The following is a 5,708-nucleotide window of genomic DNA, read 5'->3' on the forward strand; positions in this document are numbered from 1 at the left end:
CAGATATACCGCATACACCCAACTACACTGGAGAAAGGAGGAAAAAGAAGAAAGAAGGACATCATAATTCTCATTGGAAATACTTGCTATTAGGCTTTTAGCATTTTCTGTCCACATTTGTAGAGATGAAATAAGTTACTAAGTTGCCCAGAATTAGACCTCTATCTAAAGAGGTAATTATATCCGTATCTCAGCTTGAATCTAAATTCAAATATAGGGGAAAGTTCTGCAAGATGAGATATGCAAAATGTCACCTGCGCTATCCAAAGTACGAATTAACTTATGCAAAAGATAAAGGAGAGTCAGAAAGACATCAGAGAAAGTATAAAGCTCATCTACGAAAGAAGGGAGGCTCCTTAATAGAGCCATGAAGCCTGAATTACCTTGATATATGTCATTATTAAAGGTAATTCACATGGATACAAACCCACTTGCTTCAGACTGATTCAGCAACGTGATGGTGGCCATTCTCTTAACCTGCAGTTTCCTGATGACACTCTGCTCACCTTTAAAATCATCCTGCCCAAATATGCACATCTACAGATAATAGCAATGAGTACTAAGCTACAAACATTCCTCAGATAGCAGCGGTTAATTGAGGCATTCTACCATTAAATTCTTATTACTGTGCAATGGAGCTTTACAACCACCAAGAACAAAGAGAGTCGTGTTGGGATAATGAAATTGTACATTTCATATCTCTGACCAATACCAATGTAATGAGTTTTGAAAATAAACATGCAATTAGTATGACATCTGGAAGAATAAAAATAGACTTACTAATGAGTACAGCTTTTTTACTTTTAGGATCCATTTTATATGGCAACATTTCAAAACTACAAATCCTTATAATTATTTGTCTAAATGAAAAATGCCTCAGATTGATTAGAGAAAAAAATGACAAAAATAAAATAATTTTAGACCTGAATGTTACTCACAAGGCTAGTTTTAATTCATTGGTATAGGATATTAGATATTGTTATAAAATAGCTTTACTTTTAAACCATTGTACTATTCACTTTTATCACAAGACTATACATCTTAGGTTTAATAGATAGATAAGGTAAAATATTTAGATTAAGTCTTCAAAAACCTCAGAGACCTACAGAATATGGCATTTAAAGAAATTTTATTTGTTCTGAAGATTTTTTGAAAATGAGACATGTTGATTCCTGGCAACACCCAGCCTGCCTCAAAGAAGGTAATGAGTATCAAGGAACTTCCCTATGGAGATGGCTTCAGATGTGGCAAACAAGCCACTGGGCAAAAAATTTCCTTATTTTCTGCCACAGACAGAATTCTACCTTAAATAGGCAAACTTGGATGCAGGTGGAGTTGATGGCCCAACTCTGCCAAGACAGCATAAGCAAGTCAATAGTCCCTGCTTCACAAACATGTCTGTCAGATAAAGTGGGCCAGAAGGCTGAAGATGTTAGAGTTTCGAGTCACTGTTCAGGTAGGAAAGGCTGCTAGCCTGCACTTCCTATTTGCTCAGCAAATTGATTTTTTTTTAATATTTATTTATTATATATACAGTGTTCTGCTGTATGTACACTTGCAGGCCAGAAGAGGGCACCAAATCTTATTGTGGATGGTTGTGAGCCACCATGTGGTTGCTGGGGATTGAACGCATGACCTCTGGAAGAGCAGTCAGTCTTCTTAACCGCTGAGCCATCTCTCCAGCCCCCAGCTAATTAATTTTATTCCTTCTCAAATCTCTAATGTGGTTGAAGACAGCAAAATATTATGAGTATAACATAAATATAACATTTGTTTTGCGGTTCTTGTATATATATACACACACACACACACACACACACACACACACACACACACACATATATATATATATATATTGTATATTGGTGTAATGATATAAATGTATAGGTAAAAGGTTTTTTTTTTTATTAGACTAAAAGGGAGAATTGTGGAGGAATGCTGAGTGAATGCATCAACCATCCATAAAGTGCTTTTTAGCCAATCAGCTGTGCAGAAGGACAAGAAGTGACAGGCGGAACTTCCAGGAGGGGGGGGGGGGAAAGAGTTTGACTGTTGAAGGACAAGAGGAGGGGACTTGACGAGGACCAGCCCATGGGTCATAGTGGCAAGTGCTTGGAATATATGTATGTCATAAGGTTTAGAGTAGTTTGTTTAGTTTATGAGTAGATTAGAATCAGTTCAGACTCTGCCCGGCGAAGTGCTGGCAGCTTTAAAGTATGTTTCAGTCTCCCTGTGTCAACTATTTGCTTTGTAGGCCAAACAGGTAAAAAGTACTGTAACTCCTGAACCTGAATATTGTTTTTTAGATTATATTTTGAACTATGTGATAGGCAGAAAATACAACTTCCAAAGCATCTACTTCCTGACCCTTGACTACCTGCAGTCCCTTACACGGAAAAAGGAAGTTTGGAAATGGGATTGATTTGATGATCTTGGCATGAGAAATTGTTCTGGACTCTCTACACCATCTTGTTTTCACAAAAGTCTTCATAGGGAAGTTGGAAGACCAGAGACGATGTGAGGGCGAAGGCAGAAATAATAGTAACAGAAGGCCACAAACAGAAAGGGGAGTGCAGATAGCAAGAAGTTTAAAAGGAGGAGGGCACATATGGGCCAATAAGAGAGAGAGAGACCAGGATTTTCATTTAGTGAAAATGATCCCAGAAGCCATCAGTGTTTTTGTTGTGTAGGATATCAAGTCTGTGTTCATTTCTTCCAGAAGTGATAAGAAGCAAATAAAGTACCAAATAAAAAGTCTTTGTTGATTGCAAGTACTCACATAAGTGTACACACACACACACACACACACACACACACACACACACACACACAGAATTCTTACAATAAATATGCACATGTCTCTACAGCTGACATGTTAATTGTACAGAAATGATAGGCTCTTATCCTACGTTACTTTTATATGTAAGAATCTTAATTATTGCTTGATCCTTTTTCCTAAAATAATAAGTAGTTGATTCTCTAGTATATAAATAACTACAGAACTATAAGAAATCTTGTGCTCCAGGTTCCCCTTTCCTGCTGACTCTTCCTACTGAATATCTGGAGGACTGAAACTTAGAAAATAAACTCAGGGAGCTACAGATTTAAAATGAAAACTTAAAGATAGATTAAGTTGATTGAACACTGTCACACACATACTTTCAACTATTATAAATAACTTTGAAACTACAACTTAGTTTTTGAAGACTCAGTTTCCAAGGCCACTCTAAGTTCCCTATCATTGTCCAATAACCTCTGACAGAGACTGTAGAAGTTTTTTCTAGAAACTGTATCTCTTTCAAAGTCTTTCTACCTGATTTTCATGTGTTTCTTTTTTTCTTCGCATAATTATTTTTAAATGTTCTCACTTCAAAACATCATAGATGATGACATTTTTTTGTGGTTTATTTCTTAAACCATAATTGAAGAAACATGTATCAAACCTGGGTATTATTCCCTGTGGTTAGAATCTCCCTTCTGTATCTCAGAATGTTATTTTCCAAAGTCAACCTGAAATTCCTCCGAAAATTTAAAAAACATCATCAAATTCAGTCGTTCTGAGTACCTGAAATTGGTTTTATATCAAGTTCTTGTTTTGATTGTTTTTATTATCAATCAAATATTATATTAAGCTATATTATCACATTTAAGATATTTCCTAAGATATTTTTGTTTTTCACTTGCCAAAAATTTTATTAATCTTGAAGAGATATTGCCTTAATATAAGTTATTTTCCACTTAGCCTTTCATTGCCACTGAGGGAGTTTCCTTAGTGCTGTAACTAGCCCATATCTATTGTTACTGTTTCCCAAGTTCTTCCTTGCATGCACAGAGCCTAGACACTTTTAGCATCTGCTCTCTCTAAATTCATTTGCAATTATGTTTTTAGATTGATAGAAGATATTTCAATATTTAATAATGACTTACGGAGTAATTTCTAATACATTTTTATTCTATTCATAATGCCATTGCTTTAAATACGCTACTCCTTGCCTGGGAGCCTTGCTGCGCTCTGCCAAAGGCCTCTGCCTGCCTTTTCCCAAGCACCCAGGAAGCAACTGGCAGTAGCCCTCTTTCCAGGGACTCTGTAGTGTGGCCAGGGGACAAAAGCGGCTCTCAATCCAGCATATGCACACTGGAGCAATTTTAACAATTTAATATGAAGCACAGAAGCAGATAGTGCCAAATAGCAATCCCGTTGTTTAACATTTCTGGAAAAGCAACGTCCATCTTGTTATGTATACCTCCAAATAACAGTTCAGATCTATAGGACAATTGTGTAAATTAAACAACTGCATGGTACCCATATTTAATAGCTATTTTTGATGTGTATTTGCTCTATTAAAATGAGTAAGAAAATGGGCAGTGACACACACATCATGATGAAGCATTTTTTATTTAGGGGCAACATTCTTTCGACTACATCTCCTTGGATTTATGGATCCCTCTCCAATTTAGAAGGGTGAGTGGGGAAGCATTTCCTTCCCCCACTGCTGCTGAGGTGGCAGAAATTAGTTGAATTCAGTTCGAGATGGAATACAATGAACATATTAGTCAGTGAATGAGGGTCCCAGGAAAACTAAAAGCACCGCCAAATGCTCATCTGGAACACAGCTTCCAAGGAGTTCCAAACGCCAGTGCGATAATGCAAGTCCCAAAGAGGACTGATCATTGTTGCAGGAGATAATGAAGATGTTTCATTTTCAAGACCAGCAGATCTAGACCTCATCCATTCCGCTCTGGCACTGAGAACACCTCCATGTTGCTCATTCTCAGTAAGAGACCACTAGATCTCCTCGGCTTAGAAAGACCACTTCCAACTCCTCAAAATGAAGAAATTCAAGCCATTGGCAGGCTAAAAAGAGAGAGAGTTCTATAAATGTAAAGGCTTTTTTACCAGAATGGACAGTTGATCAGCAATGATTCCATTGTGAGAAGACAAAACGAGATAAGTTGTGAAAGACCTATGTTACGTGGCGGGTCAGCTGCCGCCATTTCTAATCCGCATCATGACAACATCAGATATGGTATTTCAAACATAGATGCAGCCATTGAAGGAACATCAGATGATGTGACTGTGGTATATGTTTACAACTTCTGGAAGAATAGGGTAGAGAGTGTGCTAAAAGAGAAATGGTCATGTATTCAATTACTGTAGCATTCTGCCTGCTTAATAGCTGGCTCTGGTTCCAATGCTAGATTTAGCCTCGGCATTCACATACATTGTCTCAACACATGGAAATCCAAAGTATTTGCAAACCTCAGTGTTTCTTTCTTTGTATTGTATGCCATTATTCTATTTCAACAAAATGAACTTGTTCAGGAGTGAAGGAAGGAGCTGTGTCTGTAGTAAAGGCCTGTTTTTCTTGCTGATCTCCAGTCAGCCAGTTCTGTTGCGGGGCCTACACATGCTCCTTTTGCAAGTTTTTGTAAATAAGCCCTAGGTTTGTTTATTTTTAATAAAAAAAAATTTGCCTCATCAGTCTGTACAGCAAATTCTCTAAACAGAAATGACAGTTGGTGGAGGATCCAAGGTGGCACCGAACACACACAGTATCTGATCTTCAGGAGTGAGAGTAGGGACCAGGCACATACCTAAACATAATAAAGGCTATATAGAGCAAGCCAATAGCAATATCAAATTAAATGGAGAGAAATTCAAGGAAATGCCTCTAAAATCTGGGACCAGGCAATGCTGTCCACTTTCT

At 37.4% G+C, this 5,708-nt stretch overlaps 1 pseudogene; it reads left to right on the forward strand.

Annotated features, from left to right (window-relative positions):
• Positions 1-233: 233 nt before the first annotated feature.
• LOC127210488 (mitochondrial fission factor-like) lies at positions 234-5,199 on the forward strand (annotated as a pseudogene).
• Positions 5,200-5,708: the final 509 nt, after the last annotated feature.

Source organism: Acomys russatus, chromosome 28, assembly GCF_903995435.1.
Source record: "Acomys russatus chromosome 28, mAcoRus1.1, whole genome shotgun sequence".
In the NCBI taxonomy this organism is placed as follows: domain Eukaryota; kingdom Metazoa; phylum Chordata; class Mammalia; order Rodentia; family Muridae; genus Acomys; species Acomys russatus.